Here is a 25,643-nt window from a genome sequence, read left to right as displayed (position 1 = left end):
ACCCAGTCAGGGAGTTGTAGAGAATGATAAGGTCTCCCTTGAGCCTCCTCTTCTCTAGATGAAACAACTCCAGCTCCCTCAGCCACTTCTCAAGTTCTGGACTTCTGTTCCAGGCCCTTCAGCTCCACTGCCCTTCTCCGGACACACTCGAACCCCCAGTATCCCTCTACTTGTGAGGGGGAGCTTCATCAAGGTAAAACGCAGGGGGGCGATCCCTTTCCTAGTCCTGCTGACCACACTCTTGCTGATACAGGCCAGGATGCCCCTGACCTTCTTGGGCACCTGAGCACATACTGGCTTGCTGTCAACCTGTACCCTCAGGTCCTTTGTGCCAAGAAGCTTTCTAGCCACTCTGTCCCAAGTCTGTAGGGGTGCCTGGGGCTGTTGTGACTCAAGTGGAGTCACACACTCAAGGACCACAGACTTGCCTTGTTGAACCTCATACTGTTGTTCTCAGACTCAGTCCAGATCCCTCTGCAGGGCCTTCTTACACTACAGCAGATCAACACTCCCACCCAACTTGGTGTTACCTGCAGACTTACTAAATGTGCTCCGTCACCTCATCCAGATCCTTGATCAAGATATTAAAAGAGCATTGTCCCAGTACTGATCCCTGAGGAACACCTATAGTTACTGGCCTATAACTACAACTACAACTACAGTACATCCTACAACTGGATGTAACTCCATTCACCAATGCTCTCAGCCCAATCATCCAGCCAATTTTTTATCCAATGAGCAGTGGACCCATTCAAGACATGAACACCCAGATTCTCCAGGAAAATGCTGTGACAAATGTTGTCAGATGCTTTATTAATGTCACAGTAGACAATGTTCAGAATCTTTCCCTCATTTGTTAAGTGGATCACTCGCTTCATAGAGTGATCTTAGGATGACATCAGGTTGTTTAAGCGGGACCTGCCTTCCACATACCCCTCCTGGCTGGGCTGTCCTGCAAATGCCATATGATGACACTCAGGATGATCTGTTCTATGGCTTTGCCTGGTACTGAGGTCAGACTGACAGGCCCATAGTTATCTGGATCCTCCTTCTGACCCTTCTGTAGATGGACATCACATTGGCCAATCTGTAGATTGGACATCACATTCAGTCATCTAAGATCCCCCATTTGACAAGGGCTGATGATAAATGATAGAATGTGGCTCAGACAGCACTTTCAAGAGCTCCCTCCGTATCCTCAGGTAGATTCCATCTGGTCACAGAGACTTGAGACTAGTAAGTCACTGACCATTTCTCCTTGGACTATGGGAGGTTCGTTCTGGTCCTTATCCCTGTCTTCCACCTCAAGTGGCTGGGTACCCCATAACATATTGCTGTCTCCAGCTTATCGCCCTTTCAGATACAGGAAATCAAGTAGAATAAATTCCTTGTTCAGAAAAACCTGGTTCTCTATTTTTTGGTTTACAATTCTGAACACAATTTTGGGGCATTATTTTGCAAGGAGATTATCAGAATGCAGCAGTTTTCCATCATGTTTTCTTCTTCTAGTATTTTAAGTGATCAGTAAGAAGTCAATAGGAAAACAATAGCAGGAGTAGAGTAGTTATTTCTGCCCCAAGAAGCAGGAGACTTGTGTAGCTACTTTTTTATATTACATCTCAAAAATATTATGTTTTTTGTTTACTTACTGATATTCAAGCCTGAGGATGCATACTCTCAAATTTTTTCTCCACACTCACTTTCCTACAGAGTCAAGGATTCTGGGTTTTATTTGATTTCAGGTAACCACATAATAGCTGGAAGAGAGGCAGCACTACCATCTTACTCTGGTATACAATATGTTATAGATACTCTACGGAAAGTAGGGTCTGTGTTGGTAAGCACTTTATACACACAACCCCTCCTCTTAAAGGCACCCTGCTTTAAGTAGACTGCACAGTAAGTGCTGCCTCTTAAACCGAAATGAATGCTGAGGACTTTCCTTATAATTGCTGTCCCTGGCACCAGTGGCACTCTGGCACTTAGCACAACAGCTAAGAGGAGAGGAGTTTTTCCTGCACTGCAGAGCTCAACTTCTGAAAGAGAGAAATGGGAAAATGGAAAGGACTGAGTTTTCAGAAGACAGAAAGTAAGGAAAAGGCTAGAGGAAAAGAAAGCATGAAAGCTACAATAAACCTCTGGTCGTCCAGATGCAGAGGACAGTCCTGAATTTCTGAGTACCTGGACAGAACAACAGGAAGTAAAAGCTGGAGATGTAAGAGGCAGGCAGGGCCCAGATAGACAGAGAAAAAGGAAATTTTATTATGTGGAGGCTTGCAGAAGAAAAAGGGAATAACAGCTAAGGTGAGAAACTTGAACAGCTATGGGAAAGGGTCTGCACATGAACTGTAAGATGGTGGTAAATGGGCAGCTGCTAAAAGCTGGAAGACTAGAAGCTGGCAGGGCTGAAGTTTGAAGTTAGAAGTTTGATAGTGTAGCATGACAGCCAGGCTGGACATACAGTGCCTGTGAACATAGAGATAAGAGAGAAGAAAGACAAAAAAAGATAGATCCCTTCAAATGCATTTTCCCATGACTGTAAAATTATAAGCAACTGTAAAGCTTTTTTAGGGTCAAAATAAAAAATGTTTTCCTTCTGAAGAATATCAACACTTGAAACATTCCTAAAGCTATCCTAGGGTGGATGGAGTTAGACCTACAAAAAGTGAGTTTATTTGAAAGGCCTTTTTTACCCTAACAATAGTGGACTATGACCTACAAATGTGCTATTTTTTGCTTATCCACAGCTGTGTAATTTCTGTATTTACCATGTAGAATCACCAAGGCACTTTTTGTCAGTGGAGTCCTATTTATGCTAGGAACATCTTTTGGCCCATCTTTTGGCCCTTTGCAATCGTATCTGAAGGCGTCTCTGATATAAAATGGACTTCTTTGATTGGTTCTAATTTTAGGTCTGCAACCTGTGCAATTCATTAGCAAGAAATGGAAAAGAAGATAAAGTCACAGCAGCAGAAAGAGAAACCTTTACGAAATCTAGAATGGAATCCACAAAGACTTTAAGTGCTGATAACTTCCTCCACTACTAAAAAAAATTGAAGTTTTCTGGCCTTCAAATTCACAATCTAATTTTAAAATACAGTATCTCTTAGTTTGCAAAAGTTCATTGTTTAATAAATTGGCTTTAAATGTCAGTATGCCATCTATATATATATATATCTATATATATATATCTATATATCTATACATATATATATATATCTATATCTATGTATATATCTACATTGTCCATGTCTGAACCTTGCTTATCAGAATCTCTTTTGACATTAAAATTCAAGTTGGTTCTTGCTTTACAGTTTTTGCTAATCCAGATCCTGCTGTTCAAATAGGACATAATAGTCTATTTTTCACTTCTTCCTTGGTTTTTCTGGAAAAGGTAATGAGCTCTGTGTGGTTTAGAGAAGTCTTATTCCTTTAAAGAGTGATTTACTTAGCTCATTTTATCTAAATAATCAGTAAATCCTTTATATGTAGTGGAATTACCAGCACATGCAGCAAGCAGATAAAAACTACCAACCCTTTTTTGAGATATTAATTATTTTTTAAAAATTGTGTGCCGTGTTTATGCATGTGTAATATGTTAATTAAAATGTGCCTTATAAAATTTGTATTTATTAACTCCTTTCTTTTTCCTTAACATCCCAACCAGGTAATTGTGATGCCTGTTTTAGAACACTAGGTACTGCTGAGGTATCTGTATATACTATAATGCTGATGTATCTCAGCTCTTACCCTTGCTCTTACAGTATCTAAATAATGCATCCAAATCAGTATTTAGACAAGTAGCTGATACTTAACATAGCAGTTGATATTAATACAGATTTCAGGAAGTTACAGGTTTCTCTGATGTTTTAAAACAGAACATTGTACAATGAGAATGTTGTTAGCTATGTTAATGTTTTATAAGTAGAGTTACTGTAATTAAAATAAATAAGGTGGCATTTCCAGTTCTTCTATTTTCTCTGTACAGATCTTAATTATCCAACCATAAAAGCTCTAAGTTTTTCACATTTTTGGGGGCCTTTGTATGTATAATGCAGAATTCAAGCAGTTATTCCTGAATAAATTCTTTAATTTGGTCTTGCTATAACATAGACTTAAGTTTTAAAGTGTCACAACACATTGCATTTATTGCATACATTTATCAGAAGATCAGCAAACAATGTATTTCAGCTTCCCAGGGAACCGGATACTGCTAGTGATGTTTGTTTTCGGTATGAAATAATGTAGAACAGTTACTTCACATATGCTTGTGTTTTCCTTCTGGGTATTTTTAAAAAATACCTTTTAAAACAACTTCTTATTTCAATAAAAGAACTTCAAAGCATTGCATAGAATCAACTTCTGCTCCCAGGGTTGTATTTAGTGATGTTATTCTTCTTAATGCAGTTCCAGCAATTAATAGAAATGGTTCTGAGTGGAGACATCTGGAACATAAAGATAATTATTCTGTGTACTGTGACTTGATACAATGAGTGGAGCTAAGGATATGCTTTCTATCTCTCCAGCAACAAAAAGCTATCTATTATCACATGAGTACTAAAAGAAAAGAAATCCTATATTGATTTAAGTAGGACTCTCTATTTCCTGTTACAAAACCCCAAACCCTCAATGCTAAAAACAAAATTTTCATATACAGGAACAATCACAGAGTAAGAAGTCAGAAGAAAATAGTACCTAGTTTTTGTTCCAAAGGAAATATAGGAAATGTTCTTTCCTGCTCTTGAAGATGAGAATTTATTAGACCTCTTAGCAAATAATTTAATTTTACAGTAGATTACCAGGAATTAGTGAGATTGGTTATGTCGCTAATTATGTGGTTTTTTTAAAATGTCCTTAGGCTACTTTGAAAAATTTGAAGTGGAACTCTATTATGCTTACAGAATTGTTTAAAGGAGCGTAGCACTCTCAAAATAAGGGTCACAGGTGGAATTTAGCAAAGCTAATATAAAAGGTAATGGAAAATCCACTACTGCTCTTCACTGCTTAAATTATGTGATTGGGTAAATGGATTTCTCTACCTTCTAGGTGTGTGCTTCTACATTACTCTAGCAGCCATTAGAGAGAAGAGGTTGCTCTGCAAATTGTCTCCATGAATCATGTAGTTCATCTTTTTATTGTGTAAAACATAAAAAATTGCTCCTAATCAATCCACTTCAATTTTCCATCTCAAAATCATTTATCATCCTTTTGGCCTAGAGTGCTTCTGAGTTGTTTTCCTGAAATTAAGTAAAAGGAGATGGTATTTGTATCAATAAGCAGTTTATGGCTATGTGAGGTAAATCTTACTGTGGCAGCAACAAAGATTCAACATTTTTACCTCAAAGTTCTTACCAAATTGATCAATGCTTTTAGAATAATTAGTCCACATTTCAGATGTAATAGTGGTCTCTAATAAATAAAAGATGCATCTCTGATTACAATAGTAGACTCACAGAATAGAATCATAAAACATCCTGAGTTGGAAGGGACCCAGAAGGTTCATTGAATTCAACTCGCATCCCTGCACAGCACCATCCCCAGGAGTCACACTGTGTGCCTGAGAGCATTGTCCAAATGTTTCTTGAACTCTGTCAGGCTGGTGCTGTGACCACTTCCCTGAGGAGCCTGTTCCAGTACCCAACTACCACTGGGGTAAAAAACTTTTCCTAATATCCAGCCTAAACCTCCCTAACACAGCTTCAGGCCATTCCCTCAGATCCTGTCACTGATCACCACAGAGATCAGAGCCTGTCCCTCTTCTTCACCTCAGGAGGAAGCTGTAACTTCAGTGAGGTCACCCCTCAGTCTCCTCCAGGCTGAACTGACCAAATGGTCTCAGCTGCTCCTCATACAGCTTCCCTCAAGGCCATTCAACATCTTTGTAGCCCTCTTTTGGACACTCTCTGATACCTTTAGATTCTTCTCATATAGTAACACCCAAACCAGCCCCCAACGCTGGAGCTGAGGCTGCCCCAGCTCAGAGCAGAGCAGGACAATCCCCTTCCTTGCCTGGTTGGTGATGCTGGGCCTGATGACCCCCAGGACAGGGTTGGCCCTCCTGGCTGCCAGGGCACTGCTGGATCATGTTTAACACATCATTGACCAGGAACCCCAGGTCCCTTTCCATGTTGCTGCTTCCCAGTGTCTCATTCCCCAGTCTGTCCATACATCCAGGGCTGCTCCATCCCAGGTGCAGAATCCAGCACTTTCCCTGTTGAACCAATGTGGTTGGTGATTGCCCAAACCCCTGATTTTTCAAGGTCTCTCTGCAAGGGCCTCCCTGCCCTTGAGGGCATCAGCTCCTCCCAGTTTTGTATCATCTGCAATCTTGCTCAGTATCCCTTCCAGTCCTGTGTCCAGGTCATTTATGAAGATGTTGAAGAGCAGAGGGCTGAGGATGGGGCCCTGTAGAACCCCACCAGTGACAGATTCACAGTCTGATGTCACCCCATTCACTGTGACCCTTTGTGCCCAACCCGTGAGCCAGCTGTTCACCCATCCCAAGATGTGTTTATCCAGCTGTGGGCTGCACATTAGGTCCAGAAGGATCCTGTGAGAGACAGTGTCAAAGCCTTCACTGAAATCCAGAAATATCACAACAACTGGCTTCCCTTGGTCAGAGGAGATGCTTAAAAGGTGACCAGCACTGATGGACCCCAGCACTTTCAAAAACATTTTCCCCACAGGACCTTTCTCACTATTACTCGGAGCAGCCTGGCATCTGCTCCACTCCTGTCCAGGGTTGAAGTTTTGCTTTTCCAATTGACCACAGAAATTTTAAACTTGATCACTTTATGGCCACTGTGATTAAGCATCAATCATGAGACCTTCTCTGTTAACAAACAACACATCAAGGAGCATCAATCAGCTCCTTTAGAACACGTACCATGAAGTTATAATTGTGGCAGGACCCCTATCCCTGCCACAGGAGAGCTTATCTGTTGTCTGCTAGCTGTTGCAGTAGCTCATGGAATCTTTCTCTCACATAAACCTCAGATGAGTTTTGGTGAAGTAATTCAATCAGGACAGCTTGCCTTGTCATGAGTTGTTTCAGTGCCATGTGGTTGATGCTTTCAGCTGACAGTAAACATCTTGCTGTGGAAGCAGATGTGGAAAAATAAGATGGAATTCCTGACTGACACTTCACTTCAAAAATATAAAAGCTACACCATACTTTCACAAAGCAGAAGTCTGCCCATTCCCTGAAATGTGTGGAGTTTTCTCCCTGAAGTCAGGATGCCTACTCCATGATTATTCTCCTGAGGGCTGAGAGAAAGGACTATCATCACTGTTGTACACTATTGTTAATTTGGTGGTGTCATTGACTCCTAATTTGCTAGCTGTAATGTAGGTACCTTTATGTCATGCACTCTTTTATGTAATCTACTAGTAGTTCTTTTTGTTTTATCCTGTCTAGTAAGTAACTCTTTTTAAGGCCTGTTATCTGTTAATCTCCTTTTTATTCAGGAAATAACTAATTTTATAATAGGCCTGATTGGCTGTTCTTAAGAACTTGCGAACCAGAGTGATTTAGGTGCAGGGATTTAGAGCTGCTGCCAAAAATCTGATCCTAAGGCAGGGCTTGTCTAAAGCCCTCACTCAATCCATAACAATCATTCAGGCATTTAGAAGTCTTCTGGACCTGTTTGTGCCATCTCTGTGGTTTCCCCGTTTAACATCTGGAAAGCTGAAGTCCCCTGTCAGGACAAGGCCAGTTGATTTACAGGTGCCTGTTAGTTCCTAGAAGAATTATTCATTGGCATTCTCATCCTGGCTAGGAGGTCTATACTAGATTCTCACACTGACATACATATGTTTTTTTTGTCTCCTAATCCTTTCCCAAGGGCTCTCAGCTGTGCCAGTGACAACCAAAAGCTCCATACATTCCAGTCCTCCATTACACAGAATGTCACCCACCTACATCACCTGCCTATACCTCCTGAAGATCCTGTAACCATCCAACATGGCACAACACTTAGAGGGCTCATCCCACTAGGATTCACTTATGCCAGTGATGTCATGTCTCTGGGACTGGGCCAAGGCTTTGAGCTCTTTTTGCCCACTCTTTATGCTGCATGTTTGTGTAGAAATGTTTCAAGCATGGTTCGTTGTAGTTAACACCTCGTGGAGAAGACTGAAGGATGCCTGTGACACTCAGTTCCTCAAGTTTTGGCCTGCCATCCCATTCCTTACCACTGGCAAGCTTGGTTTTGTCCCTTCCCTGCTTCAAAACTTGTTTGAAGTTCTACCAATCAGCGCTTCTAGCTCCTGTGCTAGAACACACTTCCCTCTCTGAGAAAGGTGCATCCCATCAGATGTTGGTAGACCAGGTGTCAGATGCACCATCTCACAGTCAAAAAGCTCAAAATTTTTCCAGTTACATCAGACTTGTATCCATGTGTCATTCTGCCTGTTAATTTTGTTATTCTTTCTTGCTACTAAATGACCAAGAAAAACTCTACCTGTGCTCCTGATCCTTGAACAAATCATCCAAGGTGATGATTCAGTACTGAACTGTCTTATTTTTTAAAAAAGAAACTAAATTATTTTGGACTTCCTACTTACAGGTAGCAAGTAACTTACTAAATAAAGATTATTTTTGGCTTATATCCATTTCTCTGAGATTTACAGAGACTTCCTTTGTGAACAGTAGTAATTTCTATTAGCTTACTGATAGTCATTAGCTCCTGGAATATGATACTCATTATGTTCAGGTTAAAGAACAGTTAGGAGATATGATGGTAGGCTACTAGTTTGTTAGGAAATTATTAAATCTCTGGATTTTCTGTAGTTTGCAGGTGTGATGTTCATGGCTGGAATATTGGAAGGCTTAATTAATTGCTCTTGAGATGTCCTAGCAGAAGAACTTCTGAAAAGTACTGTTGTTTGAATAAATATTTTGAGTCTAGTTTTGTAATCCTCTGGAAAACAATGTTATTATTACAGCTGATAAAAAGCTATAATTTCATTTCATTGTAAAAGTCAATATTTTCAAGTTTGTTTCTCTTCTGTGGTGCAGTAAAACCAAAACTTTTAAAAAATTTTCACAAGGAAAACTGCACTGTAATAGTGTTTCCTGAATAAATTACTCAGATTTTCAATTTCATCTTCTCTCAACAGAAACAGCTGCCTAACTTAGGATGTTCAAAACCTTTCTCACAAAAACTCCATAGAGCTAACAATGTCCTATATACTTCAGCTTGGACAATCAGGATATTTTTTCAAAAATGTGTTTTTTTGAAAATGTTGCAACCAGATTTACTGATATAAAAATTTTCTGATCAATTAGATCTTGCACCTGTACACAGAAACTATAATCTAATGTTATTCAAATTTGCCTTCTATAGCCATTTTGTAATTTTGCTGAAAGTAGTGACACCACAAATAAATCACACTCAGAATGTCATAATATTCCTATTGGTATGTAATAATGATACTTGAAAGTATATTAAGATAGCTGGAATTCTTCTCTAATTGTTTAAGTAAATCAGTGCAATCATCCTGTACAGTGTGTGTGAAACTTTAATAGCATATTATGGCATGTGGCACCAGAAAACTGAGCAGTGAGCAGGTTCTATTCTGACTTCTAGATGGATATGTGCATCCAAAATTCACATTTCAATGTATTCGGACTCGTGAATCGCTATGTGCAAACCGAAATTCACATAGTTTACTTGGCCAACACCATGCAAGTGCACAAAAAAACCCGTTCAAATTCATAAAAATCCAGGTTGAATTTTTAAGGCTAAAAGACTGGAAGTCTTTTGGACCCAATCAAAGTTTGTGCTGGAAATTTTTTGAGTCAAATTAGAATGTTACTTTATGGTGAGTTAATCTTTTTAGGTGAAGGTGTCCCAGAACAACAGCAGGAATTTCTATATGTTTCCAAAATCACCTTCACAGCCAGTGAAAGCTGTCTTGGAAAAACAGAAAATAAGTTCTTATCTTTGGAGATATAATATTTAATACTGATAAATTTATAATTACTAGTGCTCAACAGGATTTTCAAAGATTTGCTGTATCGGGGCAGGCAAGGGTGGTGGAGTGTCGTGACCTTCCAAAGGAAGTGTCTCCAAAGAGACACCCCTTAGGCACACAGGCACGTCTGCCTTGCCCCAGAGATCTCAGCTCCCAGCCCTAAGAAGGGCTGTTGGGTGCCACAGTTCCGCGGGTGACACGGAAGGAAGGGACCAGAGTCTTCGTATAGGGCTCCACAAGGGATCTTTATTCTTCTCTCACAAGGGGATGAAGGATAGCCCCAGGTCCGAGAGGGCCAGGGTTATATAGGGGAAGGTTATATATGGGAAGGTTATATATGGGAAGGTAGGAGGTGGGGTACAGCAACAGGGCCAATGGTCTGAGGGCTCAGGGCAGACAAGGGGGAAGGGCCAATAAGGTACAAAAAATATACATACATACATACATACATACATACACACATACATACATACATACTGTCATGGAGTTACTTTACCTTTAAGGAAGTTGAAGTTGCTGGGAAGTGCTTGGAGTCTTTTCTCCTGACCAATTATCGGTCATTGCTGAGAATTGACAGCAGTTTAGGCCATTGAAAAGTGGGATCAACTTGTGAACCCTGCCTTAAAGTGTAAAAGCAGAGCTCTCTGGGTTCTCTTTGTTTCCTGGCTGTGGAGGGTGGCGGAGCTCCAGGCCTCCCGTCCCTGCCCAGGCCATGCGGCCGGGCGGGGACGGGGCCGGGCCCAGCGGCTCCCGGCCGGGAGATGGGGGGGCCTGGGGAAGGTTTTCCTCGGGCCCGGGCCGAGCCGAGCCGATCTCTGGCTCGGCTGCAGGTTTTGCTGTAACTACATTCACTAGAAACTGCCCAGTGAAGAGGGAGAGAAGCTCAGGACCTGCAGCAAGCGGAGACAGCCACACTCTCCAGAGCAGCTATGAAGAACCTTCCATCGCAGACGGCTCCAGCTCCTGTTCGGCAGAGATCACCGAACCAGCTACAAAAGCCTGGGCAAGATGTTAACTCTTTCATTACCCAGATGAGACTTGCGGATTAATCTTTTTATCCAGAGAGAGAGAGAGAGAGATCAACATGAAAAGAGACTTTATAAACTACCAGTGACAGGAAAGAAAAGAAGCTTCAGAAAAGGTAGAGAATTAAGAAGATGCTTTAATTAAGCTGAAATATCTTTCTGTTAAAACTATGGAGATGGACAATGAAGTCCTGAAAAGAACTCCTTTAATTCATGATACAGGATCTAGAGAGGAATAAAGTGTTCAAAGTGTAAATTTGAGTAAAAAGTAGAGTAATTATGGTATAGTGAAGTGCTGGGACATTTGAAGCCTTGAGAGGCAATGAGAAAACTGTTTTCTAGTGAAGCTCACAGAAACAGATGAAGAAGACTTTTTTGCCTTTGAATAACATCCTTAAAATGCCTTCCCTAGACTCATGGCCCATACACACCTCAGAGTGATGTGAAATGGGAGGAGTGAACTCTGATAACAGCAGCTCTGGGCAGCTAACATTAGCGCAATGGAAAACTATAACAAAAATAGTTTTCTTGTGAGAAACTCCATAAATTAACAGGAAGAAACTTCTGTTTCCCTACAAAGACTGGTGAAAAGACTGTAGCAAGAATTGGGACTGTTTTAACCATCAAAGTTCCAAAGTTTTTGTCTCTGTTGTCATGTGAACAAGGGAATAGTGGGTAGACAGGGGATGAAAAGGTTTTTCTGGAAGTTTATTCTGGTGTTCTTATTATTTTAGTTTGTCAATAAACTTTCTTTTTTTTCCTTTTAAGTTTTATGCCTGTTTTGCTTTTGTTCTAATCCATATCTCACAGCAAGAAATAAGTAATTTTCTTAGTTATTGGTTTAAAACCACAACACATACATACATACATACAGGGGAAAGGCATGCTGGGAGGAACTTACCAACTCCAGAGGAGAATGGGTGCACTATCAACCACCTTGAGAGCCCACACATTGCTGTGGTCAGTGAATGTGTCTGTCTGGCTCTTCAGAGCACTGGGAAGAGGGATGCAGGCTGTGTGACAAAAAAGATTTCTGATGTTACTTGCATATTATATCACACTGCCTCTGAATTTGGGTTTCAAAGAGCAGATGAGAAGTATCATTTATTGTCCTTAAACGAGCGTACACGTAGTTCCTGATAGGATACTGCTTGTAAGTGTGGGAAGAGATTTTTCAGAAATATTTGGAGACATTTGGTGCTTCTGAGTGCAGATAGTTGGACCAGAAATAGAACTTAGAATGCAAACAATAAGGTGAGAATGCCATTACTGGCACTAAGGTGGAAGATTGCAGGCCCACATTATCTATTATAAGCTAGCTCAAGAAAGGCAAGTAGGTAGTTATAAGAAATTAGAACTTGGTTCCAGCATTACAGGCATTTTGAAGGGTATTATTAGATATTTTGAAACCTCCTGTTACACAGAGATGTAGACTTAGCTTAGCTGCCACTGTGCTTATCATCATAAGAATGTGGGTTTCTGTACATGAAAATGTGAAGGTATATAGGTGTAGAGATTTTATATAAATACAGACCGATATGTAGTGTTTTTCATTTTTTCCAGAAAACCAGAAGAGGAGTGGAACAGGGTTGTTTAGCTGTTTGTTGATATGTCACTGTGAGATGTGTGACATATTTTGTTCCTTAAAGGCTGCAGCTACAACACCAAGTTACTGTCACATTGTAAACAAAATCAACAGCTTTTTTCTATATGCTTCAGAATACTGTCCCTGAGACCAAGCTACAGCCCATGTAGCTTCCACTTAGAAGTGACTGCAAATGTGATTCTGTGTCTATTTATCTGCTTCCCAAACCCCAAAACTATATAGGGCTTGGCTGAAGATTCAAGCTTACAGGTGCTGATGTTTGAAATGCTGCCATGCACTTCTAGTGTTCTTCACTGGTCTCGCAGGTAGAAGTATAGCAATCCTTGTCAGATTTACATCTTGCTAGGGGTTCCTGAAAAACTAGGAATCAAAATGAACTGTATTTTCCAGTGTCTTTCTCTCTCTTATGCAGAAGAGCAGAGGAAGAGCATATTGGTAAATTCTGCCCTCAGAAAATTATTTCTCCAAATAATTAAGTCAACAGACTTTCCCAAGAAAAGGTCTGGAATTCCCTGTGAGCTACTATTGCACCCCAAAGAGGATAAATAATTCAGCTTACAGTCAGGCAGCCAAAATCTCTGGCAGACCTGTGACAAAGAACTCAGATTCTGATTATGGAAAATGGGAGTGGAAAACTAAGGTGGCCAGAATGTGATCATGTGATTTTTCTGTGCAAATAAAACTAAATATAGCATCAGGATCTTCCTCTATGGTGTGATCTCCCACAAAGGACTAAGTACGTAAGTACTGGGGTTCAGGACAGTAAGACTGTTGTGGTTTAGGAATGGTATTCCCCAAATTAGTTATTGTGCTAAAACCACACTGTCACTCACTTCCCCTCCCTACACACCAACAGAGTGCACAAAAGGCAGAGATCATGAGTTGAGAACAATTTACTGGAAAGACCAATGAGACAAGAAAATAAGCAGTCACAGCAACAATATTAATGGAAAAAGTGTACAAAGAGAGGCTGATTTACATGTAAAATGCTCACAAAGTCTGAGACAATGAAACATCTGCCAATGAAACATCTGCTTCCCTCCATCTGCCATATTGGTTCAACTGGAAACCATGCCCCTCTTCCCAGAAGCCAGAGGGTCCCCTGGCCCCTCTCCCAGCAATGATGTGAGGTGGTATAGAACAACCTTCTATCCAGGCCGACAAGGCTCCACCCCCTCATGACTATGGCAAAATTTAAGAGTGTCGTGGCTGGAACTAGGACATTATCCACCCTGTATGCTATACAATTTACATCATGCCCAGATCCTACACCTTCCAACTATATGCACACACATTTATATTATTATACACCAAATCAGAAATAATTCACCCTTATGGTGCCACTCCAGATCCTCCTGAGACAATTTTAATTTTGGCAGCTCAGTCCACCTGTCCCTTGTTGAGATGTTTTTCAGCAGCCCAACACTTGGGCACATATGCATCTCATGAGGTACTTCTACGCAACTTCTCTACCCAGTTATATTGTAATTCCTCCCTATCATGTGATATGGAACAAGGATGATTTCTTTATTTTATTCGTATTTAAAACATATTCCTTTAGATGTCTTTCTTTTAATTTCCTCAGCAGTCTCTAACAAGATTTTATTTTTATTTCCTTATCTGTCCATTCCTTTTTGAAAAGCATTCTGGTTTACTTTGACCTATATGGGTCTGATGCCTTGAGAGTCTACCTGGAACAGTGGCTTGACAGAGTTAAAGGAATAAAGTAGGTTTTTATTAAAAAGGCCTTCAAAGGACATACCCTGGGCAGTACAACGACCCAGTTGTGGCTGCACCCAAGATGGACACCGAGTCACGAGTTTTCACACTTTTATAAGTTTTGGTCCATTTACATATTGGGGTTAATTATCCAATTGTGGCTTCAGGTTATGAGGTCCCATCCTCCCAGACTGCTCTCCTCAATTCGCCATTGTTTATACTTTTTTGGGGCTTGAAGCTGCAACAGTGTCCTTGGTTTTCGGGCTGGAAAAGTGTTATAAATGAAATTAGAATTTTGACAACTAGGTCCCTTGAGTTAACAGCAGTTTAATTAAAAATGAATGTAATTTAGTAAACTGTATAGCAATTTGGTATAAAAGAATACAATTTTGTAAAAGAATACAATTTTGCAAAAAATTTACAATTTATATTTGTAATTTGCCAGTAATTAAGTGTGATTAAAGCATAAGCAAAACCGACTGGGGTATGGAGAGGGCTTACCACTCTGCCTCAGGTACAAAACAAAGGACTTCAAGCTAAACTTATATAGTGTACACTTACACAGATTCATTAATGTTTCCTGTAAGTTTCCTCCTATTTCCGATTTTTCTGACTTTCCGTCACTATTCTTCACAGCGCATGCCTCACTTCTTTTAGGGGGTCTCCAGTCTTCTTTTGGTGGTCTTTGGACCAACTTATCCTCATCCTCGTTGTCCTCTGGATGACCTCACAAGTTTGCACGTGTGTACTAAGCGTTGTGTTATGTAAATCTACTAATTAATCTTACATTTAATGAATTTTAGGTCCTATGCCTAAAGTCATTCTAATTTTGTCCATTTCCAGGCTGTTTTCATCTTGGGACATCACTTACCTTCCAGACTACATCCTGTACCTTAATTTTAACATAAAACATCTATGAAGGGGTACATCTGCCTTGTAACACTGATTCTCTTGATTGCTTCTAATAAAAACTTTCCAAATAGTTACAATTTAGTAAGCATAAATCAATTCCATTTATTACGAAAGGATTGTTTTGTCTAACTACACTGTGAAGAGAAATTCATAACTTCATATAATGCTTTATATGATGTTTAGAGTTATATACCAATACAGTACAGAATCTGGAAAATATGAAAGCTAAAACTTAAGGCATCAGGTCAAAAGTTCAATATTCTTGAAAAATATACAGCTTGATATGTAAAGGTTGCATTGCTTTTAGTAAACCATGCAGAAGTTCATTCAATGCTGAGAAAAACATACCCCTGCACATATTAAAGAAAAATAATCCACAAATTTGTGCATAATCTTCCTTTATTCCTTGACTACTAGTCTAACTAATCTTTACTAATTAGTATTTTCATCTGTGCCACTTGTTTTATTTGCAGTCTTGGATGTGAATTTATGGAGGTTTTTATGGCTGTTCTTAACAAATAATCTATTCCTCTTAATTTTGTTCAACATTTCATTTCTTTATAAGTTACTGGTGATTTACAAACATGACATGTCCACGTGTTTCTTTCAAATCTCTAGTCTACATGTTAAAATGGAAAGGTGCTTAATTTGGAGGCCAAAGACAGAACAAATCAACAGCCAACAGAGGTCAAGCAAATATTATCAGGCTTTCATAATTGCAGTTTACAGAACAGGCTGTTTGTTTGGGTTTTTTCCTAACTATATTTGAAAATCAGCATGATTCAGCTCTACTGGATAATATAATCTAGACAAAACAAAATTATTTTATCTGGCTATACTCACCTGCAGTGTTATACCTCTTGACCTTGTTATTCTGTCAACTTGAAATAAACTGACCTTTCACAATCCTTGTTAGTTTTGTTTCAAGTCCATAAATAAATATCATATAAATGATACTTTAAGAAAAGGTATATAGTGCACAGTCTTTAAAAGTAACATTTAAATCTGTATCTCTTAATGTTAGTTAATTTCTTTCCCATTTGTCTCCTTTAAACAAGTGAAAGCGGTGTGCTCGTTGTAAACTGCTGGAAATCAACATTAATACAGATGGTAAGTAAATAGGCATCTTATCTTCCCCATGCCAGATGTTCACTAATCGTAGAACTGAATAATGGATAATAACACATCCTAATATATTTATCAAGCCACGTATCTTTTTTTACAATGCAAAAGAGGTTATCTGAGACTTTTGTAGGTTTTTTTCAGCTCTTACTATGCACTAACAAGGAGCAGCCTGAAAAGGCTGCCAGGTGAAATAGAGGCCACATTACCTAGAAACAATACCAGAGTGTGATACCACATTAAATAGAAATTCACTTTGACTGTGGCTGGGATATGGTTGCATTCATCAGTATCACTCAGAATTAAAGTTACACTTAAAAAAGGATGAGGTGAGTTTGATTTAACAGTGACCAACCTAGTTTGTTCCCATTAACTCCAAACCTTTGAAAGAACAGGAGGGAAAAACCAGTGATATGATCACCATATTGTTAACACCATAAAAAAAATGCCATTTTAGTTATCTTTAAAGGGAACAATAATAGGATAATAACTTCAGAACACATGGACCACTGTATTCCTCACTAGGACTTGGAGGTTAAAACCTCAAAAATAATGTTTTGGGGTGATTTTATGATGCTTGTTTCCCCAATCGTTTGTTCTGTTTAGATTACATACTAAGTTCTGCATCTTTAAGACTGGTTCTGAGAGGGAAGGGGGGAAAGAAGAAGTGTACAGTTTGCTTTCAGAAACTGCACTCACTCTCCTGCATGCTGCTCCTAGACTGTGTTGTCTGCAGCACAGACAAACACTAAAACCGTTTTTTCAATCCCTTCAGGAACTTCACAGAGAAAACTGGAACAATGCCTGTGAAAAATGGACTCCTAATTCTGAAGCATTACAAGAATCAAAGAGGGAAGGGAGTTTAGTGTGAAACCAGTTAACAGACAGGAGTGCAGTTAAGCTGTCCAACTTTGTGATGGCAAACTAGCTGTCCATCACTGTTTATTGACTTGCACTGCTTCTTGTCCTTGATTTTCCACTAAAGCAACAAAAACGTTCCTGTTTTTCAGCTGTGGAAAACCAGCTATTCTGCATATCCTAGAGTAAGCATTCTGCATATTTTTAAAGATTCCTAATCAGAAACAGGAGACTCTTAAAATTTCTGGTGGAAGGCTAAGAGAGACAAGAAAATAAAACTTATTTTAGTGAACTATTATATCAAGTGTTATTATATTACACCTGGCATCTGTTTGTCTTTTTTCTTTCTCTTTTCCAGTGTCCTTGCCAAGTGACTGCTAATAAATAGATTTAACCTGTGCCATCTGTTGTTTTACTCTAGACCTATGTGCTGAAGCCTCCAGTTTACTATAGCATTACATTTAATCATTTTTTTTGCTAATGACATTTAAAACATGCACACATCCAGGCTAACCAGACAACCACTGTTAAGAAGCAAAGAGAACCTCCTCAAACATATGTTATATGACATTCTCTTTCATTTACAAGACCCGCTTAGTCCTGGAGTGCACTTGGAGTGCACCTTAGTTGTGTTTGTTTAAAAGTTGCTATTTATTAATGCACCATACTAGAAACGGCAGGGGAATCCCCATATGGTATATTGTATAGCTGAAGATTATGTAACTGAAGAATTGATCATTATGTGTTGACTCTTTGGCTCTTTCCCGTGATTAGATTTCTTTCTTGCTTTGCAGCATTTTTCTTTGCAAGGGACAAAGTACTGCTGTCACTTCAGTTCCTGATAAAACAATTCTGACTTTCACAAGAGGAGGAATTGGTAGCAGTGCCGTTTCTTTTGCTGAGCAGAACAGTAGATTGTAACTCTTATCACCTTTCTGTCCTCATCATAGGTGCAGGAACCTGGCCAATAGAAGTCTATCAAAGGTGGTGTGCAAGCACTGAGAATGGATCTATCTTGCTGTCATATACACAGAGATTAGGCATGAATGAATAAAAACACGAAAACCCAAACATGAGGTTTGGTTTCTTTTTAAAAGATTTTTAGAGCTATACTTACCTGTGTCATAAAACACAGCTATGTTCCTGTCTAGTAAAAAGATGAAACACTTCAGATAAACCATTTGGGCAAGGTGTTGCCATTATAATATGAAAAACCTTTTAATCATTTTAATGTGGTCAATGACTTCAAATCTGGGTGTCTGGAGAGTGCTCAAATAGTTGTTTTTTTCCCCCTCCTGTAAGAGACTAAGTAAAGATGTCCTGGGTTTAAGAAGTTCTAAATATGTGGAGGTATTGTAAGAGTGAACCAAAAGGGAGCTGCAAATACTAAGTGCTATTCAATAGTGAAAATCAAGAGATGAAGTTGCAAACTCTATTTCTCCCACCTTTTTAATGAAAATCCTTTGAAGATACCTCTTAATTCTCGCTCATTTCAGGGCTCAAAACTGACCATAAAGAGATTTGGCAAAGGATCCTTAAAACAGGTGGCCAGAATGAGTAATACCCTTATGCAACAGCAGATTTTTCTGTGGTATTTCTGAGCTCATGGAAGCAGAAAGGTTAGCAAATCCTAAGACTATTTAAATGTATTTAAATTGTAAATAATTAGCTTCTTTATGTAAAATGCAGGCTACTCTTAAAGATTTTGTTGTTCTTCAGATGTTCAAAATGATGCTTCTGAAGATAATATCACTTCAATACTTCCAAAGATAATGTCAATATCTATGTGTGTGTAGTACTTACAGCTCAAAAAATAAAAATGTAAATTTATACCTAAAGATACCTCACAAATATAGTTACATCATTAAATATTGGCTTAAATAAAAAAAAAATCCACATCTTTCCCTGTTTACAATTTTTTTCAATATCACAGTGTCCTAGTACTTACGTTCAATTAGGAGTGACATAAAAACTTCATCTGTGTTTCCATTTCTTGTTCTTTTATTTGATACTCCATCATGAATCATAGATTCATTACAGTTGGAAAAGACCTCTAAGACCATTAAGTCCAACTGTCAACTTAGCAACACCACCATGTTCACTGCCAAACCATGTCCTCAAATGCACTATCCACACATCTTTTAAACACTTCCAAGTATGGTAACTCAACACTTCCTTGAGCAGCCTGTTCCAGTGCTTGACAACGTTTTCCTAATATTCAATCTAAACCTCCATTGGTATAACTCAAGGTAATTTCCTCTTGTTCTATCCTTGTTACCTGGGAGAAGAAAGCAACCCCAACCTGGCTATACCCTCCTTTCAGGCAGTTGTAGAGAACCAAAACATTTAATTTAATTACTTTCCAGATCACTGAATAGTCTGAGTTGGAGTGATAACATCTCCCCTGAACCTCCTTTCTTCAGGCTAAAACAATCCCAGCTCCCTCAGCTGTGATTCCTCACAGCTGGTTCTTTCCCCTTGGGCTGCCCAGCCGCTCTGCCCCAAGTCTGTAACACTGCCTGGGGCCATTGTGAGCCCAGGGCAAGACCCCACACTTCACCTTGTTGAACTTGTCTTGGTTTGAAAAAGACAGGTGTCTGCTAAGGAAGGCAGAAACCTCCCTTGAAATGGAAAAATGCATGCCTGCCCCGCCTTGAATTACTATAATCTTGAAATCAAGGGGCTGTCAGGCAAAGACATGGGCATAGGAATAACAGTTCTTTACTAGGAAAATTAAAATAAAATGCAGTAGTAAAAAAAAAAAACAACCCATCAACAGAGTCAGAATACAACCAGACACCCTGTTGGTCAGGGTACTGGTAGCAGTCAGATTAAATAGTGGCTGCAAACCTCCTGCAGTGACAGATGTGGTTCTATTGATGCAATGATCCTGTGTAGTTTTCCTCTGAAGGGCCAGTGGTGGTGTAGATGGGTCTGGTCTTCTGGAAATTCAGTGGAAAAAGGCTGCTTGTGGTGTTCCAAGTCTCAGATTATATCCAAGTAGAAATGCTTGGCTCCTCCCCCTGGGTGGAGCATCTCCCAGTGGGATGATGTAATTTTATCAGCCATGCAGTGAGACTCACTGGCCCATTAACAGGAGATATCCCCCTGGAGGGAGGATGGGTTGTGGAAGAGATAAAGAACAGTGCCCCAGCTGGTTTTAACAGATGGTGATGGAATTCATACTTTTGCTGACATCTTGCATTGCAATCCAAAACAAAACCTCAAACAATTGACCTCAGCCCACTAATCCAGCCTGTTCGGGTTCCTCTGCAGAGCCTTCCTGCCCTCCAGCAGATCAACACTCCCACCCAGCTTGGTATCACTTCTAAACTTGCTGAGGGTACACTCAATCCTTTCACCCATGTCTTTGATGAAGATACTAAACAGGACTGGCCAAGACTGAGCCTTGAGGAAAACCAGGACTCAGGAAGGATTTTTTTTATTTATTTATCTATTGCTCGATTAAAGTATTGTACTAGTAAATTACTACATTACAAGGCTCAAAATACTGCATAAACGTGTAAAAGGTGAAATCTTCCAAACTTCAAATTTAAAAAAAATGTGTAAAAATGTTAAGCTAAGAACAATCATGACTGCATCATGTAAAAAAAAACCCCTTGAAATGCAGACTTTTTTCTGCTGTTTTAATAGTGATACGGATAATAATTTTGCTGGTGTTTAAATGCCATGACCATTTTCTCTTTTTTCCTTTATTTAAAATGCCTGTATTTATAATGTCTATGATGAAGACTAACAGTGTGCAAGGTAACTACAACAGGCATATTAGCTGATGCCCAGGGATTACCTCAAGAACACACAGGAATTAAAGCACAGATGGCAGAAGACCTACAAAGATGAACAATGAACTCATAACAGAACTTGGAGATAAGGGAAGAATTCAAGAGAACGAAGAGAGACACTGCCCAAATATGCAGGAATGGAATTAGGAAAGCCAAAATCCACATGTTCCTTGGCTTTGGTCTTTACTGCTAGAGCTCGTCTTTAGGACTGCCAGGCCCCGAGACCTGTGAGAAAATGTGAAGCAAGGAAGACTTACCTTTGGTGCCAAAGATCATCTTAGGGAGTGTATGAACAGAACAGACACATGGAAATCCATGAGGCCTGATGGGTTGCACCCACAAGTGTGGTGAGAGTTAGCAGGCGACATGATGTGACCACTCTTAATTCCCTTCTAAAGGGAGTGGCAGGTGGGAGAGGAAAAGAGAAAATGTCATTCCTGCCTTCAGAAAGGGCAAGATGGAAGACCCAGGGCACTAGAGAACTCTCAGCCTCACCCCGGTCTTTGGAAACCTGATGGAGGACATAATCCTGGTAATAATTTATATGTGTATGAAGGACAAGAAGGTGAATTGAAGTAGTCAGCATGGACTTGTGAAGGGGAACCATGTGTGACCAGCCTGATAGCCTTATGATGAGCTCAGTGGGTAGGGGAGGAGCAAAGAAGATTAGAGAGCAGTCTTCTCAGTGGTGCCCAGCAAAAGGACAATGGGCATATATTTAAATACATAAAGTTCCTTGTAAACAAAAGAAAATGCTGTCTCTTTTTCTTTTTCTTTTTCTTTTTCTTTTTCTTTTTCTTTTTCTTTTTCTTTTTCTTTTTCTTTTTCTTTTTCTTTTTCTTTTTCTTTTTCTTTTTCTTTTTCTTTTTCTTTTTCTTTCTTTTTCTTTTGTTTTGCTTTTGTTTTTTCATTTTCTTTTTTTGTTTTCTTTTGCTTTTTCTTTTTTCTTTTTTCTTTTTTCTTTTTTTTTTTTTTGTTTTCTTCTTTTTAAAATAACGGTGGTCAGCACTAGAAGAGGTTTCAAGAAATGTAGCTTTTGCATCCCTGGCCTCATTCAAGTCTCAGCTGGACAGAAGTGTTGGGCAATCTGCTCTAGCAGTCCAGCTCCCCTCTTGCAGCAGGGGGTTAGGCTGCACAGTCTGCTGTGCTGCCTGACAGCCCCCAGCTGTGCTGTGATGCTGTGGTTATTAAAGCCGTATATCTCTTGCAATATAACCTGCATTAAGACCAATGCAAGAAGAAACAGCAGGAAGGTATAGTATTGGTGATGCTTTGTGGTATGGAATGGAAACATCTGTTTGTAGACAGATCCTCTATTGATGGTGATTTGTTACCTCCCTGGGACCCAAATTAGGGATGTAATCACAAGGCTCAAGAAGCCAGCATGACTTTTAGAGAGGGATCCGAATAGACTGGAGCACTGGGTAACTATCAGTGGCATGAAACTTTAATGAGAACAAATACAGATTCTGCCCCTGGGATGCAGTAAAACTGGGCACAAGCATCGGCTGGGAGAGGAGTGTGTGTAGAGCAGCCCTGCAGAAAGGGATCTGGGGGTGCTGGTCTGCAGCAGCTCAGGGTGAATCAGCAGTGTGTGCCCGGGCAGCCAGGAGGGCAAACCCCATCCCAGACATAGCATCACCAGCCAGCCAAAAAAAAGGCTGGAAGGCATGACCCGTGAGAAGCAGCTGAGGAGTCTGGGTTTAGAGGAAAGGAGGCTGAGGGGTGGCCTGTACAACTTCCTAATGAGGGGATGTGGAGAGGCAGATACTGACCTCTTCTGCCTGGGATCTGCTGACAAGATGCATGGGAAGACATGTCAGGGTAGGTTCAGGCTGGACATTAGAAAGTGTTTATTTGCCAAGAAGGTAGTTAAACATTGAAACTTGTAAAGTCTTGTAAAGAGGTGGTCAATGCCCCAAAACTTTCAGTGTTTAAGAGGAATTTCGACAATGTCCTTAACAATGTGTTTTAGCTGTTTTTCAGCCCTGAAGTGGTCAGGCAAGAGGATTAGATGATAGCGGTAGGTCTTTTCCAACATAAATATTCTATTGTATTTTATTGGCATGTTTTGGTTCCTGTAAGATTAGCAAATCATATACTGTAAGATAGCTGGTGATCTGTGCCTTCAAATTTCAAACTAAAGCAGATTTCCCTGCTCATGCACAAGTCTTGGAAGTTGTGTCTGCAAGACTGGTGTGTTCTTAGTGTACTTGTTTGCTATGGCCCCAAGGACCTGACAAAAAGATACTTGCCTAAAAGAAAACCTATTTTTCTTGGAATACAGAGTCCAACACACCCATACTCAGCTTTGTTTTGATGGCTTTCTCCCATTCTATAATGTCAAAATTGTGCCAGCTGAAGAACAATCTGAAAATAGCAATACCTATAAACTTCTTTCTGTCTTCTAGCTTCACAATAGCACTTTATCAGAGGCTATGCAAGGAAAGCTTTTTTCCACCAGCTTTGCAGTTGGAATTTCATAATTTCTTGCATATGTAGATGCTAAGCTTCTAAATAAAAACATTGTTAATATTGTTGCTCAAGTATTTCAGAGAAACAAAGCTCAGTTCAGAAAAGTCAGTACTCAACCATATGAAATGCCTGAACTAGAAATGGCTGCTGAGTTGGTACTCTGGTACCATCCAGATAAATTACTTAAATGAAAGCCAGGGAAGCAAGACAGCCCATGAAAACGTAGAACACAAAATCTATTTTGGGTCCTCTTTTTTGAGGATGTGCTCTTTTCAATATTAATAATATTCAGCATTTAAGCATGCTACTAAACATGAAGGTCTATTTCTGCATGCATTTGAGTGTATACAGATTTACTGAGCCAAAGAATGCTCCCAAAATATCACTGCCCTCAAGAACATCAGGCACATCTATGTGGACAACTTCTATCCCCTTTTGAAAGCATCCAACACAGTGAAGATATAGCACATCTGGGAACTTTGACAGCGAGGTGATTTGTTACACTCACAAATGTTTACATGCAAAAGAAATGGATAAATTAAACACTTTGTGATGGGATGTAGATCTGTTCCCCTCCATATGTCTTCTGAATCTGGTACAGCCTGTCTGGAGCTGAACTGGTGGGTGGCTGTCTAATGGGGAAAAGTGAAGCAGTCTTCTTTGAAGTTCTAATGACAAGCACACCTTTAGAAGTAGCAAGCCATCTTCTCTAAAGATATTGGCTGGCTACGCTAGGAGTTGTTCTGCACAGGGGTGGAAAGTGCAGTGAGGTGAGTGAGCCAGAGGAAGGATATTTCTGAGTCTCAGTGAGAAAACCCCAAAAACAAGTGCTCTAATAAGGCATCTGCTTTAATAAGACAGAATAAGAAGATGAATATAGGTAATGAGAAGAGTCTTGCATGCCCTCAGATGCTGGGCACCCCATGTTTGTGCAGCACCAGGCATGGTCCTGAGGGTTTTCTCATGGCTAAAGCAGATCCTGTCCATGGGAAGAAACTCTCCTTTTCTGCCATCACATTCATGTATAACTGCCTTACAAGTAAACAAGTCTGGGAATAATGATAAAATTATTTAGCTGCATTATGGATTCTGTCTATCCTGCTGCTATCAAGCTTTCCCTGGTGGGTAAGTGATTATTGATATGACGGAAAAATTCTTAATTTTTTATTCCAAAGCTATACCACAACACTGTTAGACACTCTGAAATGCAATGTCATGTCCCAAGGCAGAAAAAGGGGCTTGTTGTAAATAACCAAGATGTAATTGCTAAACACTGCCAGCAATAAATATGTGGCTTTTCTACTTCAGGTAAACTCTAATTAATTTCTAATAATGATTCATGCTGAAAGACCACTGTGTTGACTTTCAAATTTTCATCTCTTTTACAGGTAATATATTTGAAATATTTTTGGAGTAATGTATTATGTTATGTATATATTATAAGAAATTAAAATCAAGCTGGCTGGGAATCTTGTGCTTGAATTTGTAAGACTAAAACAGAGTTCTTATTATATTCGAGGAAAAATTTACATGCTAGGTAAAAGACAATAGTAATTTTTAATTCTGACAGACACACTAACAGTAATGACATGAGAATTCTGTTATTAAATTACAAATCCTGCAAATAAAAGCCTTACTTAAGGAGAGGAGCTGTACTGGTCATCTTCCAAAGCAATGTTTTATATAAAAAAATAGCTGGGAACAAAAAATGTCAAAAAATTACATACAGTTAGTTATAGCTGAAATATAGTGCTGCAGCTTTGGATTTCTGAAGGTTCTGAGTTTTTTCCTATTTTTTTTAGGCCATGAACTGTAATCCTGCCGGGCCCAACAGTCCCTAAGAAAGGGTGATTTGCAGGAACACTGTAGGCATGTCCTGTGAGTGAAGGTAGGGATGGAGAAGGCTGGCTGCTCTCTATAGATGAAGAGGATTAAGGGTCCTTGTGAAGGTTAGGGAAGAGAAGAAGAATGTAAGTTACATAGATTGGCTGCTTCACAGGAGACACTTTAAACTGGCATTAGGCCACTCTCTGCTGGGCACAACAGATTTACTAGGTCACTCATGACACAGAGGAGTGGTTAGGATAGTTCACTAGAATAATACTGGATTTCCTGTCAGGTTTTTGGGCAAGAAATATGTGGTCT

General features: G+C 39.6%; 1 long non-coding RNA gene across 1 annotated transcript; it reads right to left on the bottom strand.

Annotated features, from left to right (window-relative positions):
- Nucleotides 1-3,610: 3,610 nt before the first annotated feature.
- Nucleotides 3,611-10,943, bottom strand: LOC147648404 (uncharacterized). The gene is made up of 2 exons (XR_015281041.1): nucleotides 10,475-10,943; nucleotides 3,611-7,095 (listed from the first exon to the last, which is right to left on the bottom strand). It is a non-coding gene; the product is annotated as an uncharacterized LOC147648404 (long non-coding RNA).
- Between the last annotated feature and the right edge of the window lie 14,700 nt (nucleotides 10,944-25,643).

This window comes from Cyanistes caeruleus, chromosome Z (assembly GCF_971803275.1).
Source record: "Cyanistes caeruleus chromosome Z, bCyaCae1.hap1.1, whole genome shotgun sequence".
NCBI lineage: Eukaryota > Metazoa > Chordata > Aves > Passeriformes > Paridae > Cyanistes > Cyanistes caeruleus.
Note: the sequence above shows the minus strand (reverse complement) of the source record. Positions and strands in the feature narration are given on the sequence as shown.